Below are 14,822 nucleotides of genomic sequence, written 5' to 3'. Positions count from 1 at the left end.
TTTGTGTTTTGGTTTTTTTTTTGTTAATAGAGAGTGGTTTACTTATGAATAAGAGAATAACTTTTCATTTTGCTGTAGTTGTACTTCAAAATATTTGTTAGCATTTTGAAATATTGCAGTTCAGTTTAATATATGGACACATCTGAGAAGTTAATTTTCAGGCAGGTAACTTCTGTGCCATTTGTGTGTATCTTCCAAATTCTCTACTCTAGCAGTAAGAGTTAAATGGAAAGTGCACAATGAATTTTTTTCTTATTTGCATAATACAAATATATTGCCATTTCTGATTTGAAAAAAAAAAAAGGTGTGTTAGGATCATGTTTACAGAAAAACAGCTTATTAAAGAAAAGCAATGTGGTAGTTCAGTTATATGCATGTGAAAGTATGGTGAGTGGTAGTTAATGGCAATTCAGTTATCACAGTATTACAATATTACTTGTCCAAGTAGTCACTTATTCTACTTCCTGTCCCTTTTAATTGCATATTAATAGTCTTGGATCATGTGATTATAGAATAATCATTGTCAGCAGTTAAAGATTTATTTGTTTTTGCCTTTGCTTTTCATTACACAGATAATAAAAACATCAAATGATAATTCCCTAGATCAAGGAAAAACAGGACTGTAAAGAGGGGATCAGTTTGGTAAGACTATCTTAGTTTAGCTGAAACATTTTTCCCACTGGTGTGACTGTAATACAATCTATTTTCTTTACTAAAAAGTAATAAGACACTTGTTTGGATTTTTGTGTGTGTTGCAATTATGTTTTCTGGATTATAAATGTTGGGTTTCTGCTTCAGGACTCAGTGCAGGCTTTTATTCAAGTACAAAGCATAATTCATAATAGTAATTGCACTTTTGGGTGTTTAAGATGGTAACTGCATTGGCATTTTTGAGTCAGTGTATGTAATTTCTTAAACAGGTTTACATTTTTTTTTTTCTTTCTTAGGTTTATAGTTTTTATTCTGAGGGTTATTCTGAATCATTGTACTTCAAAAAAAAATCTTATTTTGCTGTAAGTTAAAACATTCAGATTGGACTAATCCTAAAACAACAGCACACTTTCACGTGAACATAAAACACCTTCAAAAAACCTGAGGGATCTGGTCCAGAGATGTGAGAGAACATTTACATAGACTTTAAAGGATAAGACTTAAAATGTTTGTCTTCACTGTATAAAGCTATTGGATAGGTGTTTGATTTTCCTTTTCAGTTTTCTAAACTACTGAAAACTTGGTAACTGGCATGAGAACAAGTAGTTTTAAAGCATTAATTTTTGAATATCTAATCTGGTCAGGAAAGACTGTCTTATAATCAGTAACATCACTTGAAGCCCTACATCTGTTTGCATTTCAGAGTTTTTCAGTGCAAACCAGAAGACTGGAAGATCATTCTTAAAGAGAATAATCTTGCTTATATCCTTAGCTTGATATCCAGCATTTTTAAAGAGAAAGTACATAATCTGGGCATCTAGATGCAGATTCTAAGGATAAAAAAGAGTATTCATAACTTTAGGCACAATTTACTGTAAAAGTTACACACTTGATACTTTCTTTTATTGTGTTATTCCTATCAACAACAGCTATTAGCAGATACTCCTGCCATATATTATGTGATGGTATTTTGGGGGGAAGTGTTAACCCATGACACTGTTTATTAACACTACCACCACATTTAAAAATAAAAGATAAGGTGGTAATATTTTAGATGACTTGTTAAGATTTTATGAAGGTACAAAGATATATGTTTTGTAAAGTGTAGTTGTGGCAACATGTACTTGAAAAGCATGTTTTTATACATTTGTTAACTTAATCAAATGAACTTGGCAGCCTGACCATCCTGATTTAGCTTTTCCGATGACTGGAAAACAAATACAGAATCAGGACTCTGATCTGTTTAGATAGACAGAAGTTCTCCCTCCTAATTTTTAATTTCAGTGTAAATAAATGTTTCTACTCTTAATTCTTACTGATTCACTCTGTGCTCTATTTCTCTTCTCCTTGCATGTTGCACTGAGTGGTACTGCAGTGCAGAAACTTTGGTAGGCTACACATGTGGTGTAAAACTACTGGACACATCAGATCAGAAGGTCCAGTGTTTTATTGGTCACTTGTATATCATGATCTTTTCAGTAGATGGGCTAATGTTATAAACTGGGTAGTACTGAAGAATGGTGGCTAGTTCCTGGCACCAGGCACGTTGTAACTTAGTACAGCACAAATTTAGAGGCAGTGTGAAGGTCATACGATGAAAAGATTTTCTTACATTGCAAAATCCCCTCGGAATTTGGCTGTACCAGTGAAGCTGGCCTGTGACACTTGAGGGTTGGAAAGTGAACATGTGAGGCATAGAAACAGTGCCTATAAACCCAGTCCATGGATATCTGGCCTCTATTGGCTTGCTGAAAGGTGAAGCCACAAAAAAATGGAAGCTCTAGGAATGACTGAGCTGACTCCTTTTATTTGCATTTGAAACTGAAAGTTGTCCAGTTAATACCCAGAGTTACATGGATATTAGGAATATTATGAGGGTCTTTGGGAATCTGTTTGTATTTTTGAGATATGTCATTAGATTCTACTAATAGGAAGTAGAGATTGGAACACTTGGTTGAAGGAGAAAAAAAAAGGAAAGATGACTTTGAATCTCTGTTCTGTTCTTTCCCATTGTTTCATACCAATAAAGTGAGAGGCAGCAGTCTGTATTGTTTAGCTTGCTAGATTTTTTTTGTTGAAGTGAAACAGCAGGTTTTAAAGGTATGCAGTTTGTACTGGAATAGTATTGTTTAGATAATGTGGTGATACATAATGTAGTTTTTTGTCTTCTATCAGGGAGCTGTGTAAAATGTTTTGGGTTTGGTGGAGTTTTTTTTCTTACTCTATGATGTGTTTTAAAATCAGTGTTCAGGCATAGTTCAGGTGAAGAAGTCTTAAAACAGCAAGTAAGAATGTGAAATTTATGATTGAAACAGTGCCTTTCAGACAAGTGTTAGCTTTAAAATACTTTTGAATGACAGAGGCTAGAATCTAATGCCATAGAAGTAATCTATATTTATATAGTTCTGTGTGAACATTTCAGTTTATAGTAGTTGGGAGGTTACGAAAGCATTAATACTTTCCTATTTTCAATATTTCTAAGCTACATCATTCATAAGCTGTCTAAAAAGGTAGTTTGAAATGTATGGCATAATAGAGGAAAACTTGACCTTTTCTTTTTCTCTTTAGGTTTTGTTTGAATCAGCAAACTTGTCAAAATGAAATTTAAAAGGTTCATTTACCTTACCCTAAGGATCCTGTGGTTTATTTTGTTTATGTTTTTTGTTAAAGACTTGTGAAATATAAGATAATGTCAAGTAGGTCTTTGCAAACTGGAAATGTCACATGATTATTTCCTTTTACTTGGGTGATTTTCTTTTTTTGAGCGTCAGAAGTAGCATGCAGGTTTCCGAGGGGAAGATGATTCTGTAGATGATATGTTATCAGATTTTTTGCTGACAGTTGTATTTATGTCTGTAAGCTCATGTGTGTTGAGGCAACTGCCATTCCAAAGCTTAAACATCAAGTAGTGTCCTTTGTGGTTTTGCTTATCTGTTGCTTGGCCTTCTGTATAAGCGCATCTTGTGTTAGTAGGTAAGACTAGAACAATCATTGCATGTGAGTCTAAAAGAATAGTTTTGCTGCATCATATGGTTTACTAGCTGCAGAAGGGATGGCTATAAGCTTAGTAGGATCAAAGAGATCTGATTTTAGTTTCAGCATCTCTCTTAGTCTTTTAATAACTTGGGAGAAATTGGTGAGCTAGTTTGGTATTTATTGAAGAGGGACAACATTCTCATTCTGTATCTGTTCAGCTTATGAATTCATTAGAACAGGAACTGCCTCTTGTGTTTTGGTACATTTTTAGCACAGTGATCTTTGAGAACTCTTTGTGTGATGCTGTAACACAAATAGCACATTTTTGTGGACGTCACAATAAACTGCTTTGATTTTTACAGCTAAAACACTGCAATGAAGTTTTGCTTTGAGTATCTTGATCTGGTACATTCAGTAATGCTAGTGGGAGCTTCAGTCTTAATGTACTGTATGGTCAGTAATAATATTCTTGCTTTGGAGTATAATTCTAAAAATGTTATTACAAGAGTAGGATAAGATTAAAATCTAATTTTAATTGAAATTTAAACATGGGGTTTTGTGCTGCTTCGCTATCCCTCAAACACGCAGCACCATCTCCTTTTACTTGAGCCCTGCTTTTGTAATTCCTCCTTGATTTTTAGATCCTCTCCCATTTCTTCAGCCTAAGCCTGCATTTCATCTTGCCTGTATTTTGGCTTCTGGACTTTCTGGTATTGTCTTTTTTATTCCCAGACTAGCCCATTTTATAATTTCCAAGTTTGAAATCAATAAATTCGTCCTTGTGCAACTGTAAGGAGGCTTAAATCCAGCAAAAGCAGTTACTAATCACAAGTGATCTCAAGAACATTATTAAGGTGTTTTCCATAGAAAGAAACCTCACATTCTATCAAAATCCATTATAAATCTTGAAGACTCAGATATGGTCATTGTGAGGTAATGCCTCTTGGATTATTTGGAAAGATCATCTTTGTCTCCAGATTTTGCCTTTGGAATGTAATGTGATATGCCATGGGATTTAAAATTTGCATTTCCAGTCTTGTAGTGTGGCTCTTTGGTGTGTTTCAAAGGTGTTATCAAGGTATTTATTTATGTTTCATTGTCATTTTTAGTCATAATGAAGAGTTAGGAGATGAAATAATAGAAATTAAGTGTGGCTGTTAATTTAGCAATGAATAGTAGTATCTGATGTTTTAATGCTGCATACCAATTCATTAAAATTTTATACTTACTGAAAAATCTAAATGGATGTTTTACTGGAATGCAACAATTCTATCAGCTGATCATTTCTGCGAGTTCTATCAGATCATAAAAAACAAGTATTGGAGTTCTACAAAGTTTCTTTATTCTTTTGCCTAGGGTCAGCTTTACCTGCTGGTGACAGACCAGGGCTTTCTTACAGAAGAGAAGGTTGTTTGGGAAAGCTTACACAATGTGGATGGTGATGGAAATTTCTGTGACTCTGAATTCCACCTACGGCCTCCATCAGACCCAGAAACTGTTTACAGAGGGCAGCAGGATCAAATAGATCAAGTACTGGATTTCTACCTTTTTGTTCTTCTTTGTTTGTTTGCTTGCTTGTGATTATATATAACAACTAGTACATCTTTTTAGCCATACACATGTATACTTACACAGATGCATATGTATGTGTATTCATGCACGATTAAACATTTTCAGATACTTCGGTTGCAGTTCTCAAAAGTGCACTTCTCAAGTATTAGCATGACTTCAAAGAAGAGTAAGACTAACTCTGAATAATTTTGAGAATCCAAATTTAATCACTTTTGCAAAGAACTTATTCTGGTGAAAGGTCACATGCCTTTTATATGAAAATGGAAGCAGTACTGTGAAACTTCTCCCCTGTAACAAACTAATTTCAGCTCATGAATATTGTCATGAGTAAACTTTGCCTTCTGTTGCCCACCTACTTTGCTGAATGTAGGACAAAAGCCAGCAAATTGCATATGGTGGTGGTTGTTGCTCTTAACTATAAACAATAGTATCTAGAAGTCATGTCTGAGACAGGAGTTATTTGTACCAGCTAATGCATAACAACAGAGTAAGACTAAGCTCCTTGGAAATCTTACATTCTGAACAATCAAAATAAGATTGTTTATAATCCTAGAATCAGCACACTTGGAAGAGACCTTTAAGATGAAATCCAACTATTAACTAAGCCGTGTGCCTCAGCAACATATCTCTGTCTATCTTAAACACTTCTAGGGATGGGGATTCAACCACCCCTCTGGGAGCCTGTTCCAGTGTTTATGAACCCTTTCATGGGAGAAGTGTCTTCTAATACCCAATCTAAAACAGAACCTTGAGGCCATTTTCTCTAGTCCTATCACTTGTTACTAGGGAGAGGAGGCTTAACACCCACCTTGCTACAACCTCCTTTCAAGGAGTTGTAGAGACCAGTAAGGTCTCCCCTCAGCCTCCTTTTCTCTGGATTGAACCCAGTTTCCTCATGAATAATCACTTTTTTTTTTTAATACAAGGGGGGTTAAAAAAATTTTGGATTCTCTTTAATAAATTCAAGCACTGTCTGGTGAAATAAAGAATTTAGCAGAGATAACAGTGCTAGTAGTATCTTGAGTTGATTATTTGGATATATCCAGGACTACCTTTTTAATAAACAAGTTTACTGTTTAGGATTATTTGATGGCGTTGTCTCTACAACAAGAGCAGCAAAGTCAAGAGATTAATTGGGAACAGATCCCAGAAGGAATCAGTGATCTAGAGCTAGCAAAAAAGCTCCAGGAAGAGGAAGACAGGAGAGCTTCACAGTACTATCAGGAACAAGAGCAAGCAGCTGCTCAGGTCCAGGTAAGAAAGCATTATTACATAATATGATCCTGAATTTTAGAGAGATTTAATAGAATAGTGTTTAGACTGCTGAGATTGATACTTACATTCCATACAGTCATGAGATGAGTATTGGACTCTTCAGGAACATGCTGTAATTGTTGGAGTGTGTGTGCAAATACATCAATTGCTGCCACTTAATATTTTGAAGTAGGCCTAACCTCCTAGTATTTCATTGTACTGATGAAGTTGCAATGATGGGATGAGCTAATATGTAAGGTTTCAAAGATTATATTAACTAATACTTTACATGCAGAGTACAATCTTTTTGATAGTAGTTTATCAATTTTTGGCTTGCAGAAGATTGTCACTTTACATTTATGATATGCCAGTCTGTTCAGTCCTGTTTCAAATTAGGAAATAAAGAGTTTCTTCCAGTACACATCACCATAAGCAGCTGCATACAGAATGCCTCAGATGTGCTTTGTGCACATCTGTGCACAAAATTGCCATGTAACCAAATCTTCTGTGCGCAGGGCAGTATTTAAATCACTGTTCTGGATTCAGGGAGTTCTTAAACCATTGAAGACTTCTAGGAGTGCTTTTATTTACAAATCTTAAAAAAAAACAAAATCTGTATGAAGGATAAATCTTTGATGGCCTGAGGCAATTCAGAACCATTGACTGATGGACTGATGTACTTCTTAAGCACGAAACAGGAACTTTTACAATTGCAGGTTGTGTGTTTTCCACTATTTACTTCTTTAGCAGAATCAGCAATAGCTGCTTATAAAGTGAATATTCCCTACTGCTGGCTGCAAAAAAGAACAACAGAGAAACCTGCTTGATAGGACTTACATGATGCTCATTTGCAGCTGTGAATGTATAACAGCTGAAACAGATGATAAATTTACAAAACTTTGGTTGCCTTGTATATACCAACCCTCTTGCCAAGTTTTTAACAAGTTTCTGGTCACAAAAAGCTGCTGCCTTTCTGTATGTATCTGTCCAAACCAACACTTGAAGTCTGCAACTTATAAAAGAAGTTTTTATAAAAGAAGCAAGGCATAAATTCCAGTACAATAATACAGACATGTCAGAAAAGAGTTGAAGCCTAATTTTATCACTGAAACAACTGATGTGAATAGACACAATAGAAAGGGCACAAAGGCCTTGAAATGTATTTGCAGCTGACTTAAATTTTTAGAAGTAAGAAGTTTTGTGGAGTGTTAATACAAAATGACCCTATCTGTGTTCTGTTGCTTTCATAACAATTAACCTTTTGTTTATGAGCTTGAACATAGAGAAACACTTCAGACTGCATCTGCAATAATGTTTGCTTTATTGAAGATTGTATTTTTTCTACACAGCAGGTGCAAGGTGCTGCTTCTCCAGCAAGCGGAAGACAATCTGGGAGTAACGAACGCAAACGTAAAGAGCCAAGAGAGAGAGAGAAAGAAAAGAATAACTGTGTTCTCTTGTAAGAGAAAATGGATTTAGTCTGGAGCCAAGTGCATGTCCTCAGAAGCTAAAACAAGGAATGAAAAGGAAGACAAACCCGTTACATGCCGCCTGTGCCTGATTACCCCATGGATTTTGTTCATGTTTCAAGAGAGGATGGGTGACTTTGTTACAATCACACAGACTTTCTTCAGAGTCATAGTGTGTGCTGCTGAAGAAGGAATTCCAAATCACAGTTGGATGTGGCTGTGCTTTGAGCTAGTCATAAGAAATACTGCACTTTGTAGCTGAACACACAAATCATGGCAAGTTTTGTGTCATAGTGACATCCATTACTCATTACATCAGTTAGTAAGCTATTTTATCTTCTACTCTAAACAAAGGAGGTAATTCATTTTGTGTAAGACTTTTTCTTGAAGTCTGTACACTAGCACAAGAGTTCTGTGTTACTAACAAAATATGAAACTATGTCTTAGACTGGGTGTAGTCTTCATAAGAGAAGAGCCCAAATAACAGCTGGGCACTGCCTCCTCAGTGTGTCCAGATTTCTTTGCTTCTGGATCTGGTATGTTCGGTTTTTTGAACCCAGATTTATACTGTGTTACTGCTACCATTGCACCTCCTGGCCAGCTTTCTTGCCCAAGAATAAGTGACTTGATAGGCATTATACAAAAAAAGTCATAGAAAATGGGACATTTATTAATAAGCAAGATGAATATTGTTTGCTTTTCTTGCAACTACAAACTGGGTATGGCAACTCAGATGTTATCAGGGTTAAACAAGTAATTTTATAGGTAGCTTCTTTTTCTTTCAGTAATTTTTTTCTCTTGTAGGTAAACTGGACCAGATAAGTTCTTATTTATTGACCTCTCCATATGATAGGTGAATGATGAGAGGAAACTGAGGTCTATAATAATCATTATTCTATGTAAGAATGCAGAGTTAAAATAACTAACTAATCTGCCTTTTTTCCAGAAGTACCTTGAACTTCAACATGACGTTAACATGTCCACTTGTATATGTAAGCAAGTGTACTGTAGTTACAAACACTTCTGTTCATTTTATAAATCACGTATCCTTAAAAAGCACACTTCTGAAGGGTAAGAGAGAAGCAAGGTTGCTCTCTGAGATAGTTTGGAAAGGTGGTCAGGTGTAATAATTCTGTTTAAATCACTAATTTAGAGTTTTTGGAAACCAGATTTTTCTAATTTATGGGAACCAAATAAACATGTTGTGTCTCGTAGTGTTTATAGAATACAGAAACAGAATACCTGCTGAATTTTGAGGGAACCACAAATCCTCCTCCACTTTCAGTCAATAACAATTACCTTCTTGCTGAAACTTTTTGATAAAAGTCTTGATTTAGCAATTTGTAGATACTTTTAAAAAAGGCTACTTCTTTTGGACAAGTTATGTATTCATGCTCTAAGCCTGGGTAAGTGCATTAATATACAATTAACTGGGAAAATCAAGGCAGCCAGGCAGAATATGACATTCCTGGTTTCAGGTGTTTGAAGAACATAAGAGAGTGGATGTTAAAACTCAAATTCACTGGTAAAATGCTGCCAAAGATAACTTGAGGCAGCCTTGCTGCAGTGATGGGAACCAGTCATCCAAGCTTTTACAAACCTAGAATGAAATCTAGTAGGATAAAGGAAGAATGTCTTATTAACTAAAGGGCCACTTCTTTCTTCCATGCCTTTTGTCTTTTGCTTTTTTTTTCTTTGTTGTGGGTTGGTTTTGGTGTATTTTCACTTTTGTTACAATTTCCCTTTTATAAAAATGTAGTGAACAGCAGGAGGTCTGTCATACACAAATGGTAATTTTTTAAATTTCTCTGTTCACCAGAAAAGTCATGCCCAGGAAAGTAATTTTAATACTTAATGTATTAGATAATTTTCTATGTCAAAGCAAAGGTCAGTGTCTTTTTTCTTTTGCAGCATCCTAACTTCCAACAGATTGATGTGATGGAGGATCAGCAACATAATGACTTAGCTATTTTAAGCAACTAAGAAAATATTTCAGTAGTGTCAATAACAAAGACTTTAAGCCAGAATGTTGTTTAAAAACATTCTGATACTAAGATTTTTTTTCTGAATTTGTGTATTTACATTTATTTATTGACCTTGAAAAATAAATATGTCGAGCTAAGTGTTTGTTATCTTATTATTTTCAGAGACTACACTGCCATTTAAAATTCCTTTTTGACCAAATCTAACTGGAGCAGGCATTTTGGCCATTGAGGATTTATTTTTGCCTAAGATACTTGCTCTTATTGGAAGAATTGATGTAATATTTCTGGTTGCAAACAGATGTGCCTGAGAACATAATATGCTTGTAGTAATGGTACTACTGTCACTTGGTCATAAGGGAAGAAGAGTTAAATGTCAATGCTCATCAAGAAGTCTTACACTCCCAGATAGTTCAGTTTCTCTTTCAATAAAGGAGTAGAAAAAATGTTTCAGGTTATCTGAGATGGGAAACAGTTCAACACTTAATACTTCTCTTTACAGGTCTTGAAGCTTTGGAAAGTAAAGAATTCCTGAAATCTAGGATGTTGTTCTGTATGAGTTGAGCTTGTGAAAGCAAAAGTCGTAAGCAGATGAGTGCATTAATATCCGAAATGAAGCATGTATAGAAGCTTAATTTATACCCTCCTGTGATTATCCATTCCAAAAGCAACTATCATGGTTGGTATCTGTGACAGTCTCGTAATTTAAGAAAATGAACATAATTGGTTTTATCTCTAATAGTGAGTTTGAAAAGAATGTTACAAAATATTCATGGATTACTAGAAAGAATGTCTAGATCTTTTTACTGCTTTTTTTGGTGAAGGGATACAGATCTATACTTTTAATCTGTTTATACAGTTCAGCATGTACATGTTCCAAATAACTAAATACACACAAAACTGTGCAGAAAAGTAGAGTAGATCTTGTTTCTCACTTGATAAAAGTTAGCACAAGAAACAGAATCACAGATTTTTTTGTTGGACTGTAGTTGTGAAATAAAGCTAAATTCAAGTATTCTTAAAATTAGCAAGAAATTGAGCACTGCCATAGTGGAAAAAATGTTTTTCTAAAGGGCACTTTGTAAATGCTCAGATATACCACTTTCTCGTGACACTCACATGGAATCTGCAAACCAACAGGACACATTCTAAGGAAGATTGTAATACCAGAAGATGAAATTAACGTTCTTGAGAATTCACTTAAGCACATTGCAAGAGGTTTATTTTGTAGCTAGCCATCTAGTTAATGAAATGAAGTACTTGTTGAGAATGTCTTTTCAGAGCTGCTCTTGTGGATCACAGGCACACTTGCTAGAAGTGAAGCATACGCTCTTCTGTGTACAACTGCATTGGATTGCCAGTCAAACTCTGCACTCATTTGGTTATTTCACATAAATGTCAAATGTTTCTTCAAACTTGTATACACAGGTTCTTGAAAAAAATTTCCAGTATGTAATAAAAGACAATTTTGAGTTCTTGAAATTGAATCTTTTGGTGTATTCAGCAGGAAGTACTTGAGTAAAAGGCAAAGCTGATGTACGTAGAAATAAACCTTTCTTCTTTTCCTGCAATAATAGATCTAGAATGCAAAGCTAGCTCATTGCTTAGATCAACTTGCTGATCATTAGAATGCTTATCATAGTCAATTACTGAAGTTTATACAAAGTATATATACAAAGCTCTTAATTCAGTATGTTATGTTTATTTTATATAAAAGTAGACTTTTTTGATAACATTAAACAGCAGCTGACTCAGGAAATGCAAGTTAGTTGATGCAGTATTCTCATTAGGAAGTATGTTAGAGCAAAGCAAAAATAACAAGCCTTAGTTTGTTCACAATATAGTGCTCACATTTTTTTTCCATCTATGCTATGATAACAAGATCTTGGTAACAAGAAAAATTGGACACTGAAAAATGTTCATGTAGTTAAATGATAGCAAATGTCACATGGAAGAGTTTTTATGCATTTGACCTTGTAATTCAGTGCAGTTACTTTTGTTTTCTAAGCAGAACTAGCAGTAGACTGTTAGCAGGTGTTTGGAGTGGGGAGATTTGGTGAGATGGTTGACAATTCCTCATAGAAAATTGTTTACACAAAATTCTATTAGTTAATTTCCACAGTGATTCCATATAGCTCCTTCTGATTTTTACAGATGTCCTCTAGCAAAGCAACCTATTTAAGCTCAGCCATCATCTGCTCCAGTGAGGAAGTGCTGTAGAGGAACACTGATGAGGAAAGAGAGGCTGGAACATAAATCTGTACACCACCACCTGAGATTGTTTATAGAGATTTGTCCTTAATTTTGCTGTTATTTTAGACATAAATAGCTGTAGCACAGCATTCAGTGGCCAGAGATTCTCATCTAGGTAAGGACCAGTATGTTTGTTTGAGAGGGGGGTTGGCAGTTGGTCCCTGTATGTGCTGTTCTTCAATTCCCATGATGCTTCTAGGTCAAAATAGCTATTATGACTCTCCCCTCTAATATTTCAAAATATTTTTATTAAAAATGATTTGTCATTCACTTTTGGTCATTTTATCAGCTCTATCACCATGAGCTCTCTTTACCTGGAGAGTTAGCACTAAAGAACTTGCTGAAACCTGCATTTAGAGTTCCTTTTCTAGTCTGTAGAACTAATTTTGCTCATGGAAAAGCTTTATGTGCTGAGTGATTCTTTGTCAGTTGATGTTCTTAACCTTACATACCCAAATTACCTTTAGAAGCCAAGATCCCATATTCACCTCTATGAGATGCCATACAAGCATTTTCAACAGAACACTGCTAGGCTTATGCTTGGGAATTCCCAAAGGAGTAATTCAGGTAAGTTTCAATAGTCAAGTGAAAAGTTTGCTAGTTTAGTATAAACAGTGTGCTTGCAAAGTAATTAATTTTAACAGTATGTCAAGAAAGGCACAGTTCCCTAAAGGTACTCTGAAGTGAGGCACTGCAAGTATTTTCATCACTAGTCAAGTCAGACATTTAAGGAAGCAGGTGTGGTCAGATAGCTAACAGTCTTGCTGGGGCTAACAGTGAGAGAAACAGGATTGCTTGGTACAATCAAACACTAAGCCAAGTGTATTTAGATATTGAGGGTAGACAGGGACACAGACTTGTACAAGTTTTATATTAATTTAATGAATCTCATATGAACTGTCTTAGTGCTGACCCAATTTCACTTCAGGTGCCATCCAGCTTAAGTGCTAACTGCTATGACACTCATTAATAAGGGGTGATTTATGTTGGTCTCCATCACAGAGCTGAATGAAGTGAAGTTTTATCTCAATGTCATGGTTTGAGGTCTCTAGTTTTTTTAGACTCTGGAATAACCTGGAACCCCTCAAACCATGACACTCAGCTTGGAGTTCACGTTCTCTTGTTGAAGACACCAGTACACTACAATGGTCTAGGCAATCCTGGAAATGTCACCTGACAGAGTTTAACATTTTCAGCTTTCTTCTGAATACATTCCATGAATAACTGGTATTTTTGACTGAAATCTGTTGAGTTTTGATTCACTGGTACCTGCCAAGGAAAGGCTCAGAGATGCTATTTGAAGAAACACCAGTACATCAGCAAGCTGAAATCAGATGACTGGTGAGTACATCCTTGCTTTTCATCATCTCTTGTTTGGGGGAACTCAAAACCTGCAATTTTTTTTCCCCTTTATTAAGGACTAGATGTGGCCAGTTCATACATCTGCACTGAGTATTTTTTAAGGCTTGCTGATGTGTCTGTGATGCTGATGAGTTAATGTGTATACTTCTTACGTAGTAGACACCGAGCAGCACTTCTGCCTTCAAATGCAGAAGTAACAGAAAAAAAAAAAATCAGTATTTACACTTCCCAGCTCTGATGCTTTTAAATATGAGAGCTGTAGAACAGTTAAAGAATAAACTAAGCTTTTTACCAGTGCCAAAACGTGGGGTTTTTTTTGGCAATAGTAAATATAAAATTTAATTAAAATTAGAAAAATAAGAAAATATCAGTGCTGTTATAAATCACATCTCAATAAATAGGCAGAGTTTTACAAGATTAGCTGTGTTAGCCAGCTACTGTTACAAGGCAGCCTCATTTGGTGCCCCAGTTCATTTAATGTACAGTAATGCAGCTCAGTAAGACACAGCAGAGTTTAACTAGACATAACCATGCCATCTTTATCCAGCTAATGCTAACAATGTTAATACCAGAGACACAACAATATGGACTTGTCTATGTAATGCATGAATTCAAAATACATACTGTCAGAGTCCATATTGTAATTTATTGTGCCAGCTGTAACAAAGCTAGCATGATCATTTCTGTCTTCTATAAATGCACATACTCTCTGTGAAAGAAATACAGAGAATTGGATAACTGCTTTCCTTTGAAACTGCCTTGAAATGTTTTGTAATACTGTCTTTTTCAGGCCAGGGAAATTAAAGAATGTGTAGATGTTTTGGAAGAAATGTAATGATTTGACAAAACATTTTTCTTGTCTGGTGGTATATCAATGTGGAATATAATATTATAAAAAGACCCCACCTTTACATTTGAGGGTTTTTCAGATAGCTGTTGATCTGAATTTAACTATTTAACTGAATTGAACTATTTAGGGTTTTGCAGTTGGTTTTCAAGCAGTTCTTTTCCTCAATCATTCAGTATTTTAAGTGAAATATCTACATGTTTACCATCACATTTTTGTTTAAGCAAGAGAGTCAGAAAATACTACTTATACATTTACCAGTTGGAATGCCCATCTAGGCTTGTTTTACTGTAGGCAAGATACCTTTCTAGAGCTTCATCTTGTAAGGTTATACATGTTCACACTTCCCATTTGATCTATTAGTGACAAATGCATGTTACAGCAACTGTTTGTTTTGTATGTGTGCATCTAATGAAGCACAGACTGCAGCCAGATATACACCTTGAAATCCACTGC

Source organism: Pogoniulus pusillus, chromosome 17, assembly GCF_015220805.1.
Source record: "Pogoniulus pusillus isolate bPogPus1 chromosome 17, bPogPus1.pri, whole genome shotgun sequence".
NCBI lineage: Eukaryota > Metazoa > Chordata > Aves > Piciformes > Lybiidae > Pogoniulus > Pogoniulus pusillus.
This window is presented reverse-complemented; position numbering follows the sequence as displayed.